General features: G+C 35.3%; 1 pseudogene across 1 annotated transcript; it reads right to left on the bottom strand.

Annotated features, from left to right (window-relative positions):
* Positions 1 to 1509: 1509 nt before the first annotated feature.
* Positions 1510 to 2433, bottom strand: LOC308422536 (olfactory receptor 5AC1-like; annotated as a pseudogene). The gene has a single exon. The product of its transcript is annotated as an olfactory receptor 5AC1-like (transcript).
* Positions 2434 to 20231: the final 17798 nt, after the last annotated feature.

Genomic DNA, 20231 nt, shown 5'->3' with positions numbered 1-20231 from the left:
TGAAATATCTTCATCTCTCCATCGATGGTGATTGATAGTTTTGCTGGGTATAGCAGCTTGGGCTGGCACTTGTGCTCTCTTAGGGTGTGCATAATGTCTGTCCAGGCTCTTCTAGCTTTCATAGTCTCTGTTGAGAAATCGGGTGTGATTCTGATTGGTCTTCCTTTATATGTGACTTGACCTTTTTCCCTTACTGCTTTTAGTATTCTTTCTTTGCTTTGGGCACTTGGTGTTTTGACTATTATGTGTCGGGAGGTATTTCTTTTCTGGTCCAATCTATTTGGAGTTCTGAAGGCTTCTTTTATGCTCGTGGTCATCTCATTCTTGAGGGTAGGGAACTTTTCTTCTATGATTTTTTTGAAGATATTTACTGTGCCTCTTAGTTTATACTCTTCTTTCTCTTTTATTCCTATTATCCTTTGGTTCAGTCTTCTCATTGTGTCCTAGATTTCCTGGACATTTTGGGTTAGGAGCTTTTTGTTTTTTGAATCTTCTCTGGCTGTTTTTTCTATGTTTACAATGTTGTCTTCTGTCCCTGAGATTCTCTCTTCCATTTCTTGTAATCTATTGGAAATGCTTGCTTCTGTGACTCCTGATTTCTTTTTTTGTTTGTTTGTTTGTTTGTTTGTTCTACCTCTAGGGTTATCTCTTTTAGTGTTTTCTTTATTGTGTCAATTTCCTTTTTAAATTCCCTCTTCCATTCCTTCATCTCTTTGGTTCTGTTTTCCTCTAGTTCTTTGAGTTCTTTGAGTGTTTTTCTTGTGTCCTCTTTAAAAGCTTCTGAATCTTTTTGCTCTTCCTCTTGTTCTTGTTTATGTATCTCTATCAGCATCTTGAGGTATGATTTCAGGTCTGTGTCTTCATTTTCTGGAGTGTTTGGAATTCCGATGTTTGCTGTTATGGGAGAGCTGCGTTCTGGTGTTGCCAGGTTGTCTTGGTTTCCTTGGGATATACTCTTTTGCTTTCCTCTTGCCATTTTGTTGTCAGTGATATGTTCTTACCTTTCCCTTGTATCTGGTCTGTGTCCCTGGATCTCCACTGGTCCAGATGGCAAATGGGCCGAGCCCTGTTCTGGGCCTCAGAGTCGCAGGGTGGGAACAGAATTTCCAATGCTGTGTCCCTGGTCCTGGATCAGGCAGGGCAAGGGGGGTGCCCTTTCTGTGCGCACTCCGCAGAGATCTCTCTGCTCCCTGGCTTCCTAGATCTCCTACTCACCAGTGTTTAAAGCTTAAGTGCCTGCCGACCAGGTGGCAGATGGGCCGGACTCTGTTCTGCACCTTGAAGTCGCTGCTGGGTGGAAACAGAAGTTTCAAAGTTGTGTTCCTGGTTCCTGGATCGGGCAGTGCGGTGGGGGGTGCGCTTTCTGTGCGCACTCTGCAGAGATCTCTCTGCTCCCTGGCTGCCTAGGTCTCCTTCTCACCAGTTTTTAAACCATTAGTTCCTGCCGGTCCGGGTGGCAGATGGACAGGACTCTGTTCTGCGCCCTGAAGTTGCCTCCAGGAGAAATGTTTATTTCTTTATCAGTATTCTTAGGGCTCCCAAAACCTCTTTGTTCCTCAGACTATAAATAAATGGGTTGAGCAAGGGGATTACTATTGTGTAAAATAGAGAAAATAGTTGTTCCTTATCTTTAGTTTTATCAAACCCAGGAAGGATATAGATGAGAATGAGAGTACCATAGAACAAAAAGACAGAGAGCAGGTGAGCACTGCAGGTGGAGAAGGCTTTGTTCCTGCCCTTCTTAGACTTCTTTCTCAGGATGGCAAAGAGCACACGGATATAGGAGACAACAATATTTACAAGTGTGAAGCCTTGTATAAAGATTGAGCAGATAAGAATCACAAGCATGTTAATTGAAGGATCAGTGCAAGAAATTGTGAATAATTGCACAATTTCACAGTAGAAATAGTCTATAACTTTGGACCTGCAGAAAGTTAATCTAATTAGCAAACCCACATGAATTGCTGAATTCATAACACCTATAAAATATGTAAGAACTATAAACTGAGTACAGAGCTTGTTGGACATGACCACTGGATAAAGGAGGGGATTGCATATGGCCACAAATCGATAATAGGCCATCACTAGTAAGAGAAAATATTCTGCAGTTGCACTGTTACAAAACAAGTAAAATTGGGTGAAGCACTCAATCAAGGATATTTCATGATCTGTAGATAAAAAGTTGACAAGCATCTTGGGGGTCACAGAGGATGAGGTACATGCATCAGCAAAAGCTAAGCTGCTGATGAATAAGTACTTTGGAGTATGAAGGTGAGGGTCCTTCCAGATGAGAGCAATCAGTCCAAGGTTGCCCACCATGGTGATGAGGTAGATGATAAGGAAAACCAGGAGGAGAGGAATCTTCAACTCAGGATGCTTAGTGAGTCCTATGAGCACAAACTATTTTACCAAAGTCCAATTTCTTTCCACCATATCTGACTTGGACAATCATTGAGATGAAGCAGCAAGAAACAACTAAACAGAATTGTAGAATCAGGAGACATTTGTGTTACTAATACATTCCTACGTGATGCTTCTTTACTAGGTTTAAGATTTGCCTTCACTTCTTTATTTAAATACTCACTGTAAGTTTCTTATAATTGCAAGAAAATACAAAGTGGCATGTAAATTTAATACAAATACTTTACATCTCATTCTACCAAGGTTTTATAAACCTCCAAATATTCATCTTCAAGTTAATATAAAAATTTGTTTTCATTCCTAAGAACACTATGAGTAAGAGAAGTGAAGTGTACTTAATAGATTTTTAACTATGTTAAAGCCTTAATGTTCAACACATTAAAACAAGAATGTAACTATGACAGAATGAAAAGATAAAAATTGATTCTGGAGTGTTTAAGATTGATGTGAACTATATGACTGTCCAACACAATTTGAAAAGAACATCTGAAACTTCCAGATGTTTGTCTGGAAATAATAAACTTGACTTTACTCCCACAAAGAACATATAAGAAATTTGAAAAATGTATATTCATGAATTTATGAAAATAATATAAAGATTATACATATATTGTGATTATAGTAAAGTATGATTAAAATAGCATATGATTCATAATACTTAAGCACGTGTATTCCTTTTCATAAATAACATCAGCAGAAATTAAAATATATAAAACATCCACTGCATATGGAGATTAAAGATTGTGTTTTTATGTACTAATTACAGGAATAGGATTGCTAGTTTTTTCTAAAAAAAATTTTAAATATCAATTAAACTGCAAGTACCTCTAATATGCTCTCATATTTATATACACTAGAAATAACAGTATAACTACACAAGTTATTCTGTCAGTTTCTCTCTGTCTCTCTCTCTCTCTCTCTCTCTCTCTCTCTCTCTCTCTCTCACTCTCTCTCTCTCACCCCGTGTGTGTGTGTGTGTGTGTGTGTGTGTGTGTGTGTGTGTGATATGTAATGAATTATTTGTCAAGATTGAAAGGCCACACATATCCTCAATGAAGTACTAAAAGAAAACATTGCATATCCATAATATTTTATAAAATTCAACTCAGAAGATATAACAGTTATGATAGAAATCGTGTCTAAATCGTGTCTATGTAGAAACATTTAACCAACTGCAAGTAATTCTTATCTCATTGTTGTCATACAACCAATGACTTTGTGTAAAAACTAGCATTTTCAAATACTTGTACTGTTGAAAAGGAATACTAAATAAACTATCACATTTCTGGGAAGTGGGCTGGTTTTTGTTTCTTCATTTTTTTTTGTTCTGTTTGTTTTGTTTGGTGTTGTTTTGGTTTGTGCTATTTTGTTTTGTTTGCAAAAGAGATACAGGAACAAATGACCAGGGTAAAGAATACACATGTAGTAAATTTAAGTGATCGTTCCAGAAGGAGAGAATCCAAAGAAAACTAATTTGTATCAGAAAAAATAAAATAACAGATATACATGCATATCTATTACTATGTGTTATGTGCAGATATCAGAAAGCATGGCCTTTGCTTGTTAATAGGGTGGAGTAGAAGCAGAAAAAAATAAATGGTTACTTGCTGTGGCTGCCTGTTATAGGATGCATTTCCACACTGAAAATCCCACTGTAAAGCTAACAGGTTTCCTTCTTTAATTTTGCAACTAAAAATCAGATAAGTTCAGAAAGTACTCAGGAAAACAAGCAATTTTTTTTTTGCCAGTGGTTTTCAGCCTTCCTAATCCTTCAAACATTTAATACAGTTCCTCATGTTGGGTGACATCAAACTGTAAATTGTTTTTGTTGCTTTTTTATAACTATGGTCTTGCTCTTGTTATGTATCATAATGTAAATATCTGTGTTTTTCAATGGCTGTAGGAAACCCTATGTAAAAGTCATTCAACTCATAAAAGTTCATGACCCACAGGTTGAGAACCCAAAGGCTTAGACATTTTCAGTGATAAAACTTTTGGTCATGAAGAGTAGGTAAGTCTTATCTTAACTTACCTTTAATTTCATAACCTAAAATGACAGTCAGATTGGCAAAATAATGAAAGTTGTCATTTATCCAGCAATGTTCTGATAAAACTTATCCCTGTGTTCCTTACTTATGACCCTGTTAATAAAGGACATTTAATGCAAACATGAATTTGGATACTTTTCAAGCTTGGTAGACAATTACTGAAAGAATTCAAGTTCTCTGATGAAAACTTTTAAGGAAAATAAATACAGGAATACGTTTTATCTTTCAGTAGGGGAAAACCACAAATAATTTGATACTGTGTATGTAGGGAGCCGTTTGTGCTGCACCCAAACATGGTGCAGGCTTCCCGCCGAGAACTCAGCAAACAGAGCTGTTGCCCAGCCAAGAGACTTAATGCGCATGCACCACATAAGTCACAGCCTGCTCTTGGGGCACGTGATTGAGCTACAGGAGGATGCACCAATCAGGTAGCAACAGGAGTCTCCTAGGCATGTATAGCAGTGCATTTTCTCCCCCACGTGAAGAGAAGGAGAGGAAGACAGTGGAGAGATTGTGGGAGACCCCACGTGGAGGGATGGCGGAGAGGCACCACGTGGAGAGAGACTCGGTAAAAGAGATTGCAGGAGGTCCTGCGTGGACAGAGACTGGACAGAGAGATCGCTCGTGGGGGACTGCGCATGTGAGGTCGACTAGACAGTAGAACTCGGTAGGGAGTCCCCGGCCCAGAGAGAAGTTTCCTGCTCAAGAAGCCCTGCTCAAAGTGCTGGTCAATAAAGGTTATCCGCAGAAGAAGCTGTTTGTTTTGTTGCATGCCTGTTCCTAGTGGCGGGAAGCGTGGGCGCGTGACACTGTGCATGTAATGATTTAATTCTTAATACTAAACAACTAAACATTTAATAAATACACACTTAATACTTAAAGACAATAAAATTTCAGTTATGATAGTACAAAATCTATGTTTAATACTAAAATATCAGATGTCCATAAATACCAGAATAGAGAATAACTTCACATTTTCTGTCATCCCTAAAAATGCTAGAGCAATCTGTAATTCTTACTTTTAATTATCTGCAAGAACTCTATTATGCAAAAGAAAATCAAATGTTGGTTAAAATTACAAATTTTTCGATAAATATTCTCTAAAACTCAAAATTTTTCATATCTTCAAATTAGTGATATTCTCAATTTTAGAACACATGGAACAAATTTGAAGCAAATACTAATAAATATATAAACAGAAATTCATCTCCCAGATTCCACCCTTTGAACTAACTAATGCAATCTTCTTGACAGTTATATTTCTTCCAATGTGAATTATTAATAGAGACATCAGCAAGTGAACATCAAATTCTATGCCTTGGGTTATTTAAGAGTTTTCTGTTGTTCTTCTCTAGTAAAAAAATCAACTTTACAACAGTGAAAATTATGGCAATATCTGCACTCTCACTTAATTCCTGCAAAACATTGTAAAACAGGAGCATTGCTCATTTTCTGTAAGTACTATGCAAAGTACAGTATGAGTCAATGTGCAGAGTTTCCTCAAAACCTCCAAAGCAGAGCCGAATATGATGTTTTTATTTCAACTACAATGACCCCATACTTTAAATAAATAATGTTGCAATTCCCCTGAATATTTCCAAGAGGGTGATGTCAGCTTTGTTCTACTGAATACTGCCTCAGATCATTAAATCTTTCACACAAACTTATAACTAGCAGTACACATTGTGTCCTCAGATGCTCTATAGGGATTATTTCACAGTTATGACAAACAGAGTTTAGAGCAAATTTGGCTTCCTTCCTGTTATTTTCACATAATTGCTCACAATGCAAATCACCTAATTAACTTTATTTTCATTTGAAAATTCAAAGGCACATGAAATTTAACAAGTTTAAACCTAAGGTGGTCTTTTTCTACCCCATTCCCTAACCTGATTTTTCTCCAGTATTCTTAGGAAACCAACTGTTCTAGATTTTACCAATTGAAGATTATTTTATATCCACAGATTTTTTTTTCTTCTCCACTATGAAACTCAAAACTTAACTCAGAAATTATTCATTACTTGCTTGGAGTCATGTAACTTCCTAGGCATTCTATCTTAGAGCAGAGACACCAAATTCAATTCCATACTGACTGAAGATTGATCTTCATAAAATTCCCCAGTACCCTTCACTACCAACTTAAACACAAACTCTCCTCTTAGAACTCGTGATTTCCATTGTTTGTAATGTAACAACTAATATTATTAATTACTCTAGACACCATTTTAAGACACAATAGCTAACTGAACAGAGTCAAGTGGGTGTTGTCAGCTCCTCTGTATACCATTTTACTGTAACATGAATTGTTTCATAATTCTTCAATGATGTCTTAGTTGATTAGAAAGAAGCTCAGCTATCTTTTATATAAAGGGCCATGACTGTTTCTAATTACAAAAAAAATTCATCCACACCTGAGGATACAGAATCCTGGAGAGTTTCACTTATACCACTCAACCATTTTTCCATCTTGGCTCTCTTTTGTGTCTATTTTCTCAATTGGATAAAGCCAGAAGAAAACACACTTGACAACAGGTTTTGCACATGAAATGAGTATTGGATAAAATTTAACTCGCATATGTTCCTCTCAATTAAAAACTAAATTATCTGACCACATTTTAGTGCAAAGAAGGGCCATATTTAGAAAAGCAAAAACATGAATACTAATTAGATGACAGTTTTTATAGTCTATAGCACCTCCTCTCACAATAAACTTTCAACCTCTTTTCAAAAGAAATAAATCCAGTTTCCAGCCATTACTTAGATGTACACAATTCAAAGAGTGCCAGGTAAAACTATATTCTCTAAATAAAAAAAAGAGTGGTAGCCATTTTTATTTACATACCAAGTACCTGATACCTGAAATCTTGGTTATTGTTGGGGCTCATAGTCATTATAGATGAATAGTGCTACTGATTTCTTTTCTACCTTGGAAGTTCCCTAAGGACATTACAGCACTATTAATAAAACAACCTACTCTTCAGGGAGGAGGCATAATTGTAATCATGTCACATCCTTTGTGTCTTATGTCCAAAGGGTATAGTGAAACAATAAAAATGTATTTTTAATTAACTTTCAAAAGGCAATCAAGGACAACATAAATAACCTATATTGTTTTGGGAATATCTTGGAGTGCTCTGACACTTGTATAGATTATCTTACTTCAAAAATTATGATCACTTTCCTAAGCCAGTATAATTCCTAACTGCATTCTAAATACCTATCATTATACCCACAGATAAATGTAACTGTTTACCTCATCAAATAATGCAGAGAAAGATGTGTGGGATGTCCAACCCCAACTGATATTCTACAGTTCAAAACCTTTACTTAAGGGTTGGGGAAAATAACCAAAGAAAGAATAAAAGGATATTAATAGTAAGAAGATCAGAAATTCTGCTTTTTTTGTCTTCTAAGTATGACGAGGAAGATATACTTTGAAATCTTAACTCAAGTCCTGAATGATAACAACACCAGTTGTCATGCACAAATCAATGGGATTCATGGGGCCTCATCCCTAGATGAAGATGTCCAGGTGATTAATTAATGCTGAAAGAGGGAGAATCTTCTCTAGGATGTTTATCCAACAACAAGTTGTCAAACCAAAAATTACATTCATAAAAGTAAGAGTAAAAGGAGTCGGTAGGTTGTATTTATTTTGTATCATTATGTGTTTATTTTCATATACATACATATGCAAAAAGAGTGAAGGGAAAAAGAGTCCAGGATTTGAGAGATAAGTAGGACATAGGAGTAACTGAAGAAAGAAAAAGAAGTAAAGAATAATATAATTATATTTTTGCCCTGGTGTGCAGACCAAAAGTACAGTCCATTTGCCACTGGGAACAGCAGAGATCCAGGAACACAGGCATGGTGAGACTGTGCTGCCAGAAGCAGGGGCACAGAGAGGGCTAGGCCTGGCATGTGGAAAGCACAGGCCTCCCCCCCATTGGTTCATAGGAGCATGAACTCTGCTGTAGAGACTTGGTTTCTACCCAGAAGGCCCTGGTGTGCAGACCAAATGCTTAGGCCATTTACCACTGGGAACAGAGGAGATCCAGAGACACAGGCCTAGTGAGACTTCACTACTAGTAGCTCAGGTGCAGAGAGGTCTGGGCTGAGCACACAGAAAGCATGGCCCCCTGATTGGATCAGGGGAGCAAGAACCCTGGAATAGGGACTTGTTGTCTGCCTAGAAAGCCATTGCATGCTCAAAAAAAAAAAAAAAAAAAAACACTCAGGATATTTGCCACCGGGAACAGTGCATATCCAGGGACACGAGACTACAAGACTGTGGGGCTCTGTTAGTAGCTGGGATGCAGAAAGGGCTAGGCCTAGCACACAGTAGGTGGATCCATGTTTGGTTGAGGGGAGAAGAAACTCTGTCATAGATACTTGGGTCCACCCAGGAGGCCCTTGCTTGTGGACCAAACGCTCAAGCCGTTTGCTACATAAAACAACAGAGATCAAGGGACATAGGCCAGGAACAAGGGAGAGACAGGGACCAATCACTGACAATAAGAACACATATAAACACAGACACCAAGATGGCAAGAGGAAAGAGAAAGAATTTACACAATGGAAACCAAGACAACCTGGCAACATCAGAACCCAGCACAACCATCACAGCAAACAGCAGAATGTCAAACACTGCAAAAAAGAGGACTCAGACCTGAAATTATACCTCAAGATGATTATGGAGATCTTTAAACAAGAACCAGAGGAGAAGCATAAAGAAATAGAAGCTTTTAAAGAGGAAACACAAAATACACTCGAAGAAATCAAAGAACTAGAGGAAAACAAAACCAAAGAGATGAAAGAATTGAAGAAGGAATTTAAAATGAAAATAGAAACAATAAAGAAAACACTAAAAGAGACAACCCTGGTGGTAGAAAACTTAAAAAAGAAGTCAGGAGACAGAGATGCAAGTATCTCCAACAGACTACAAGAAATAAAAGAGAGAATCTCAGGGGATGAAGACAACACTGAAAACATAGACAAAACAGTCAGAGAAGATGCAAAAACCAAAAAAGCTCCTAATCCAAAATATCCAGGAAATCCAAGACACAATGAGAAGACCAAACTTAAAGATAATAGGAATAGAAGAGGGCAAAGAATATCAATTAAGAGGCACAGTAAATATCTTCAACAAGATCATAGAAGAAAACTTCCCTACCCTAAAGAATGACATGACCCTGAGCATAAAATATGCCTACAGAACTCCAAGTAGAGTGGACCAGAAAAGAAATTGCTCCCGAAACATAATAGTCAAAATGCCAAGTGCCCAAAGCAAAGAAAGAATAATAAAAGCAGTAAGGGAAAAAGGTCAGGTAACATATAAAGGCACACCAATCAGAACCACACCCAACTACTTAAAAGAGACTATGAAAGCTAGAAGATCCTGGACAGATATCATGCAGACCCTAGGTAAACACAAGTGCAGCCCAAGTTGCTATACCCAGCAAAACTCTCAATCACCATAGATGGAGAGACCAAGATGTTCCATGACAAAACTAAATTTACACAATATCTGACCACAAACCCAGCACTACAAGTATTTATAGGTGGAAAACCCAAAACAAGGAGGGAAACTACATCCTAGTAAAAACAAGAAAATAACTAAGCAAGAAAAGCAAAAGAAGAAAGATGTAAGCACAATTCTACCTCTAAAAGCAAAAATAGCAGGAAACAGCAACCACTATTCCTTAATATCTGTTAATATAAATGGACTCAATTCCCCAATAAAAAGACATAGACTCTCAGAGTGGACACATAAACATAATTCAGCATTTTGCTGAATACAGGAAACTCGTCTCAGAGACAGATACTATCTCAGAGTGAAAGGTTGGGAAAAAAAAACTTCCAAGCAAATGGTCTGAGGAAACAAGCTGGACTAGCCATTCTAATATCGAATAAAGTAGGTTGTCAAACAAAAGTTATCAAAAAAGATAAGGAAGGATACTTTTTATTCATTACAGAGGAAATTTGTCAGGAGGAACTTTCAAACTTTAACACATATGCCCCAATTACAAGAGTGCCCATATTCATAAAATAAACTCTACTAAAGCTCAAAAAACACATTGCACCCAACACAATAATAGTGAGAGACCTCAAAACCCTACTCTTATCAATGGACAGATCAGAAAAACAGAAACTGAACAATGACACAGTGAAACTAGCAGAGGTTATGAACCAATTGGAATTAATAGCCATCTACAGAACATTTTACCCTAAAACAAAAGAATACAACTTCTTCTCAGCACCTCAGAGTACCTTCTCCAAAACTGACCATATAATCGGTAACAAAAGAAGCCTCAATAGATATAAGAAGATTGAAATACTCTCATGTATCCTATCAGATTACCATTATCTAAGGCTGGTCTTTAATAAAAACAAAGACAACAAAAAGCCCATATACACATGGAAACTAAACAATGCTCTATTCAACAATAACATGGTCAAATAAGAAATAAAGAAAGAAAATAGAATTTTCTAAAATTTAATGAAAATTAAATACAACATATCCAAACCTATGGGATTCAATAAAAGCAGTACTGAGAGGAAAACTCAGAGCTCTGAGTGCTTCCAAAAAGAAACTGGACAAAGCATACATTAGCAAATTGACAGCACAGTTAAAAGCTTTAGAACAGAAGGAAGCAGATACACCCAAGAGGAGTAGACAGCAAGAAATAATCAAACTCAGAGCAGAAATTAACCAAATAGAAACAAAAAGAATCATTCAAGAATCAACAAAATCAAGAGCTGGTTCTTTGAGAAAATTAACAAGATTGATAAACCCTTAGCCAGACTAACTAGAGGGCAAAGAAAGAGTATCCAAATTAACAAAATCAGAAATGAAAGTTGAGACATAACAACTGAAACTGAGGAATTCACAAAATCATAAGATCCTACTATGAAAGCCTATAGTCAAAACAGATGTAATTCTGGAGAAAATGAATGAATTTTTTAACAGGTACCAGATACTAAATTTAAATGAGGACCAGATAAACCATCTAAATAATCTTATAACACCTAAAGAAATAGAGGCAGTCATCAAAAGCCTCCCAACCAAAAAATGTCCAGGTCCAAATGGGTTCAATGCAGCATTCTATCAAACATTTATTGATGACATAATACCAATACTCTACAAACTATTCCAAAAAGTACAGTCATATGGAACACTACCTAACTCATTTTTCAAGGCTACAAAATTTCTTGTTCCTAAACTGCACAAAGGCCCTACAAGGAAACAGAATATCAGACCAATTTCACTTATGAACACTGATGCAAAAATACTCAACAACATCCTTGCAAACCCAATCCAAGAACACATCAAAATAATAATTCACCATGATCAAGTAGGCTTCATCCCTAGAATGCAGGGATGGTTTAATATACAGAAATCCATCAACATAATCAACCATATAAACAAACTCAAAGAAAAAAAAACACATGTGATCTCACTAGATACTGAGAAAGCTTTTGACAAATTTCTACACCCCTTCATGTTAAAAGTCTTGGAAAGAACAGGAATCCAAGGCCCATACCTAAACATAATAACAGCAATACACAGCAAACCAATAGCCAACAAAACTTGAAGCAATCCCACAAAAATCAGGGACTAGATAAGGCTGCCCACTCTCCCTCTACCTATTAAACATAGTACTTGAAGACCTGGCCCGGAGCAATTAGACAGCAAAAGGAAATCAAAAGGTACAAATTGGAAAGGAAGAAATAAATATTTTACAGTTTGCAGATGACATGATAGTGTATTCAAATGACTCCAAAAATTCCACCAGAGAATTGTACAGCTGATAAACAAGTTCAGCAATGTGACTGCATTTAAAATTAACTCAAACAAGCCAGTAGCCTTCCTATACTCAAAGGACAAACATTCAGAGAAAGAAATTAGGTAAAAGATACTCTTCACAATAATCACAAACTAAATGAAATACCTTGGTATTTCACTAACTAAGCAAATGAAGGACCTATATGACAAGAACTTCAAATCTCTAAAAAGGGAAATTGAGAAAGATCTCAGAAAATGGAAAGATCTCCCATGCTCATGGATTGGAAGTATCAACATCTTAAAAATGGCCATCTTACCAAAAGCAATCTTCAGATTCAATGCAATCCCCATCAAAATTCCAACCCAATTCTTCATAGAGCTGGAAAGAACAATTTGTGAATTCATCTGGAATAACAAAATACCTAGAATAGGGAAATCCATCCTCAACAACAAGACCTCAAGCTATATTACAAGGTAATTGTGTTAAAAACCGCATAGTACTGGTACAGAGATAGGCACATGGATCAATGGAACAGAACTGAAGATCCAGAAATGAACCCTTACATATATGGTCACTTGATTTTTGACAAAGGAGCTGTAAACTTTCAATGGAAAAAGGACAGCCTCTTCAACAAATGGTGTTGGTTCTATTGGCACTCAGCATGCAGAAGAATGAAAATAGACCCTTTCTTATCTCCTTGTACAAGCACAAGTGCAAGTGTATCAAAGGTCTCCACATTAAACCAGGTACGCTGAACCTATTAGAAGAGAAATTAGGGAAACCTTAGGCACATAGGCACAGGGGAGAATTTCCTAACAGAACACCAATGGCTTCTGCTATAATATCAAAGATTGAGATGTGGGTCTTAATGAAATTGCAATGTTTCTGTAAGGCTAAGGACACTGTCAAGAAAACAAAACAGCAGCCAACAGACTGGGAAAAGATCTTTACCTAACCCACATCCGATAGAGGTCTAATATCGAATGTATACAAAGAATGCTAGAAGTTAGACCCTAGAGTATCAAACAATTCTATTAAAAAATGGCGTACAGAGCTAAACAAAAAATTCTCAATTTAGGAATATTGAATGGCTGAGAAGCATCTAAGAAAGTGCTCCACATCACTAGTCATCAGGGAAATGCAAATCAAAACAACCCTGAGATTCCACTTCACACCAGTCAGAATGGCTAAGATCAAAATCTCAGATGACAGCAGATGCTGGAAAGGAAGCAGAGAAAGAGGAACACTCCACCAATGTTGGTGGTGTTGCAAACTGATACAACCACTCTGGAAATCAGTTGGGTGGTTCCTCAGAAAATTGATCATACTACTACCAAACTTAAAAATAATAGGAAGAGAAAAAGACAACTCCCAATTCAAAGGCCCAGAAATATCCTCAACAAAATCATAAAAGAAAATTTTCCTAACTTGAAAAAAGGAGATGCCTATATGTAAGCTGGTAGAACCACTCTGGAAATCAGTCTGGTAGATCCTCAGAAAATTGAACATAGTTCTATCTGAAGAACCAGCTATTTCACTTCTGTCATATACTCCAAGGATGCTCCAACATACAATAAGGACACATGTTCTACCATGTTCATAGCAGCCTACTTTATAACAGCCAGAAGCTGGAAAGTACCCCTATATCCCCCAGTAGATGAATGGATACAAAAATTGTGGTATAGTTACACAATGGAGTACTACTCAACTATTAGAAACAATGACATTATGAAATTCATAGAAAAATGGATGCATCTAGAGAATATCATCCTGAGTGTGGCAACTCAATCACAAAAGAACAGACATCATATGCAGTCACTGATAATTGGATACTAGCTCCAGAAAGCTCTGAACACCCAAGAAACAACTCACAGATCATATGAAGCTCAAAAAAAGAAAGACCAAAAAGTGGAATCCTCAGTCCTTCTTAGAAAAAAAAGATGCAACAACAAATATATAGCATCCACTCAGAGTGAGATATACATAGACCTTAAATCATTAGTAACTCAAGAGCTAAGACAATAGCCTTGTGCCATTTTTTTGTATTTAAAAAACATGTTTAATCTATACACACCAAGGAAACTTTGACTATTTCCATGTTATGTTTTGTTTTACATGTACTTTATGCTAATGTTAACTAGTAAGATCTCAGTGCATACTATCAAACCTTTAAAAAATAACTCAAGTGCTGACAAAAATATATTTGTATAGTTTTATGACAAAATGCTTTTAAAAATCTGTGCATGTATCTCTCTTTTAAATAAATTTGTGAGAAAATAAAGAATAATTGTGGTTTCATAGAACAAAATGAGGAGTGTTCCTTCTGTTTCGATTTTGAGAATGGTTTGAAGAGTATTGGTATTAGGTCTTCTTTGAAGGTCTGATAGAATTCTGCACTAAACCCAGCTGGTTCTGGGTTTACTTTGTTTTGGGAAACTTTTAATGGTTGCTTCTATTTCTTTAAGGCTTGTGTGACTGTTTAGATAGCATATCTGATCATGATTTAACTTTGGTACTTGGTGTCTGTCTATAAAATCATCCATTTCATCCACATTTTCCAGTTTTGTTGAATATAGGCTTTTGTAGTAGGATCTGCTGATGTTTAATTTCCAAGGTTTCTGTTGGTATGTTTCCCCATTCATTTCTGATTTCTATATCCACTGGTTAGTCTGGCTAAGGGTTTATCTATCTTGTTGATTTTCTCAAAGAACCTGCTCATGCTTTTGTTAATTCTTTGTTTCTGTTTCGTTGATTTCAGCACTTTTTTTATTATACTGCTGTTACTTCTCTTGGGTGCACTAGCTTCTTTCTGTCCTGGAGTTTTCATGTGTTCTGTCATGCTGCTATACTATGCTCTCTCCAGTTTCTTTTTGGAGGCACACAGTGCTATGGATTTTCCTCTTAGAACTGCTATCATTGTGTCCTATAAGTTTTGATATACTGTGCCTTTGCTATCATTAAATTCGAAACAGTTTCTAATTTCTTTATTTCTTTCTTTCTAATTTATTTATTTAGCATCAAATAGTGTTGTTCATCTTCCATATGTATGTTGACTTTGTGTGATTTTTGTTGTTATTGAAGTCCACTGTTAGTCCATTATGATCTAATAGAATTTGTAAGATTATTTCCATTTCTTACATCTTTTGAGGCCTGTTTTTTGACCAATTATGTGGTTGGTTTTAAAGAAGGCACCAGGAGATTATGAGCAGAAGGTATATTCTTTTGCTTTAGGGTGAAATATTCTATACATATCTTTTATGTTTATTTGGTTTATAATGTCTGTTAGTTTTACTGTGTCTCTGTTTAGTTTCTGTTTCCATCATCTGTCCATTAATGGGGTGGGGTGTTTAAGTCTTCCAATATTATTGTGTGGTGCAATGTGTGATTTGAGCTTTAGTATAGTTTATTTTATGAATGTGGGTGCCCTTGCATTTGGATCATAGGTGTTCAGAATTGAGAGTTTATCTTGTTAAATTTTTCATTTGATGGGTATAAAGTCTCCTGCCTTATCTTTTTTAATAACTTTTGGTTGAAAGTCAATTTATTCAATATTAGAATGGTTACTCCAGCTTTTCTCTTGGGACCATTTACTTGAAAAAATTTTCCCAGCCTTTTATTCTGAGGTGGTGGCTGTCTTTGTCACTGAAATGTGTTTCTTGTATGCAGAATATACTGGGTCCTGTTTATGTATCCAGTCAGTCTATGTCTTTTTATTAGGGAATTGATTCCACTGATTTTAAGAGATATTAAGAAAAAGTGATTGTTGCTTCCAGTGTTGTTGTTTGTTGTTTGTTGTTGTTGTTAGAGGTAAAATTATGTTTGTGGAGCTATCTTCTTTTGGGTTTGTTACAAGATTACTTTCTTCCTTTTTTAGGGTGTGCTTTCCCTTCTTGTGTTAGAGTTTTCCATCCATTATCTTTTGTAGGGCTGGGTTTTTGGAATGATATTGTATAAATTTGATTTTATCATAGAATATCTTGGCTTCTTCATCTATGTTATTTGAGAGTTTTACTGGGTAGCCTAGGTACTCAGTAGCCTAAACTGGCATTTATGTTCTCTTAGAGTCTGTATGATATCTGCCTGGGATATTTAGAAGTTTGGTGTAATTCTGTTAAGTCTTTATAAGTTGCTTGACTTTTATTCTTACTGCTTTTACTATTGTATGTTTTGTGCATTTGCTGTTTTGATTATTATGTGACAGAAAGAGTTTCTCTTCTGGTCCAGTCTATATGGAGTTCTATATGCTTCGTGTATGTTCACTATCATTTTTTTCTTTAGGTTAGAGAAGGTTTCTTCCATAATTTTTGAAGATATTTACTGGGACTTCAAGTTGAGAATCCTGACTCTCTTGTATACCTGTTATACTTAGGCTAAGTTTCTAATTTTTCCTGTATTTCCTGAATGGTTTGGGTTAGGGCCTTCTTTATTTTACATTTTCTTTGACTGTTGTGTCAATGTTTTCTATGGTACCTTCTGCACTTGAGAGTCTTTCTTCTATCTCTTGTATTCTATTTGTGATACTTGAATCTATGGCTCCTGATCTCTTTCCTAGGTTTCCTATCTCCAACATAGTCTCCCTTTGTGATTTTTTTTTGTTCATTCAATTTCAATTTTATTGGATTTGTTCAGTTCCTTTTCTTATTTGGTAGTGTTTTCATGTAATTATTTAAGGGAATTTTTGTTTTCTCTTTAAGGGCTTTTACCTGTTTACTTGTGTTCTCCTGTATTTCTTCAAGAACTATGAATTCACTGGCTCTTTTTATTTAGGTAGGTTTACAGTATTATGCATGGTTTTTCCATTGTTGACCATGCCTTAAGTTTAATTAGCAAACATTGGGTACTGCCAAGGAATTCATGCTATTATTGCATCTTTATGGTTACAGTTCAAGGTTGGTCATTGTGTGGTTTGTAGACATCATTCTTAGGTAGGATTATTGTTTTCTTCCCACCTTTTGAAGGATACTTGGTGCCATGTGGAATCATGAATATCTATCTATTCTCAGGGAGGAGGCTTTCAGGTCAATTCAAACTCAGGCATGAAGTCTCAAATGATAGGGGCTTACGTTCTACTTCTTGGGTGCAACAAAAGGCAAAGTGATATTTCTATAATGGCCCATAATATTTTGGAAACTGTTTGGAAAACTATGCCAAACAACTCAAATGAAGGGTTTTTTTTTTTTCTCCTGTATGGTGTTGAAATTTTTATTGAAAAATATTCGGCTCTTGGAGGAACCATTAAAAGCCCAGACATAAAATATTCACTTAAACTCTACATCTATAGTTATACACAGGTTGAATTAGTTTTCAACTTATCAATAGTGAATGAGGGTTCACTTTGTTCCACATTCCCTCCAGAACTTGTTATCAGTTATTTTATCCTAAGCTAAATTTAACTGGAAGTCAGTTACTTCTGAAACATCAAAATAATTTCAATGAAATACACTTTTTATTGTTATTAATTTGTAATTCTTTTGTGTTCAAAAGAAATAAAACATGTGGAAACAAATATTTTTAATAGGTTCCCTAGTAGTAACTTCTTAATTTTTGCATACTATCTGGAGACTGGTTATTCTACTGGGATACTTTTAGTGGCATTGAAGAGACTTCACTATGAACATTACAGGTGGCATTTAAGATGTGAAAAAGATTCACTCAATCCAAACTTCTCTTAAGAAAAACTACCATGAAGAGAACAATTATCTATGCTAACTTTGTTCTTCAGCTTAAAAGTTCCTAATGATGATTTACATCTCACTACATCCATACATTTTCTTATAGGAATTATGTGAGGATGCAGCATTATACTTGGATGTAGTTATCTTTTTAAAAAATGTTTTCGTACTAAGAGATTGTTTTATAAAAGTGCCAATATACAAGGAATATATCTATTAAGAGGATTTATCTACAAATTGGAATAGAAAGCAGTAGTAATTGGAAAAATACTCTGAAACATTTTGTGTGATCCTCTTCATCTTTATGAGTACACACATAGATATTTGTAGACCAGAAATTTGAAGTCAATATGGTGAATGCATGAACAATTGTAAGATCAGTCTTTCAGCTGTGCTGCTATTGAAATCAATGAAAAGAGAGACGCTTATAGATTGCTGAGAGTATGCTTCTTGGTGAGTTCAACACTGCATAAAAAATTAAAATATAAAACAAGATTAATTAATTAGAGGAATTTGAAATTATACACTTTTTCTGAAATTATAGGATAATGGGATAATATGCTATTTATTAATTAAATTATTAAGATAATTAATTATTTATTAATTAAATGTTTTATACTACTAATATTTCAAATCTTTCAGTATCAGAAAGAGTTTTTCCAATGGCTGGATCTCTCAGAAGTATGTGACACCTTTGGTCACTCAGTTCTGTCCTTACCAGGTTCATGGTTTATATAATGTTACTGAAAATATGTAGAAAGGATAAAATCACTATTTAAAGAGTCAATTTAATTGCTGAAATTGTGGAAGATAATAAATGAGGATGTATTCTCAAATGTCTTTTGATGGAACAATTATTAGACTCACTGTCAGCTTCACTGTTTAGTTAATATGCTACCATACCCAATCACACTCCAAAGTTGATTTTATATTCTCAATAAAAAATAGAATAATTTGATTCATAAAAATACTTTGGCATACCTACATGTTTTACTCTCTCAAAGTTACTGTGTTTAGCCTCTTATTCTCAATAACTATCTGTTCAGAGTTCTATATTGTATGTTTGAGTGTGAGGGATTTATTCATTGAGAAAATGGTTCTAATAGTCACAGAATATGCTGTGGAATATATTGCTAAGCTGATAAAGAACTGATCAATATGATATAGAAGGCAAATATAAGTGGGAAGAATACCCAGACTGCTGATTTTTTTTCATAAGAACTAAGGGCCTGTGAATCCATGAATTGTCCTTGTTCTCATGGAGAGTTAGACACTTAGGGCTGTTCTTTCTATGATAGATCATCAGCACAAAAAATTTGAATTTCTGAAGTATATTATATGTCTATAATGATTTGTAATATGTCTATAACTAACGGAAAGACTGTAATGCCAACTTGAGTTCCCTTTCCTCTACAGAAGTCTCAGCAGAATCTATTCTTTATCTTTTATCTTCTACTTTATGAAACTTTCAAATGTTTTTTGAGAGTTCATTTAGTTTTTTTATCTATCATAGATATTCAATGTGTTCACAAATATAATTTTCTATGTACAAATTTTACTATTTGAACACTTAAATGGAATTTAGATAATGAGAATGCTGAAAATTCTTACTGTGACTACTTTCTTTTTATTATAATTTTTGTTTTTCTTTATTTTATATATGATATATAATAATATAACTATTATTTAATTACATAATTTCCGCTTCTTCTCATATACTACCTACACTATTCTCTCTTTCAAATTAATAGCTTTTTTCTTTAAATGTTTTATGCACATATATGTGTATACACACACATGTATTTCTACTTTCATAAAGAACAGCCTTCTCAGTCTTCATGCTGTTCCCTGTTGAAGATGTTTACCCACTCAGCATTTCTTATTTGCATGAAGTTTTTTGTTGTAGATTGTGGATTTTTTGCACTGTTATATTCTAATTTTGGTAATCCATCTTGCAGTAACTATTATAGAAGCAACTGGAGAATTGCTACACTCTTTTTAAATGCATATGTAGTTAGTCTACTAAAAGATATTGTTGGCTACATGGTTTTCTGAACCGGCGAGTGTAATGACAGCACTTACATTGATCTCTAACATACAAGAATATTGCCAGTATTGGTGTGATCATGTATCTTTTTTTCTTAAAACTCCTATTCTAATATATTACTTATATCATCTCAGTCATCACTCCTATGTCATGAGGTAAGAAAGACAGTGTCATAACACAAATGATGCTAATTAGTTTCCTGAAGGAACTAATGCCTGCTCAGAGTAATTTTATTGGGGAAATTACAAATATTTAT

The sequence above is a fragment of the Micromys minutus genome (assembly GCF_963924665.1).
Source record: "Micromys minutus genome assembly, chromosome: 7".
Taxonomy (NCBI): Eukaryota; Metazoa; Chordata; class Mammalia; order Rodentia; family Muridae; genus Micromys; species Micromys minutus.
This window is presented reverse-complemented; position numbering and strand designations above follow the sequence as displayed.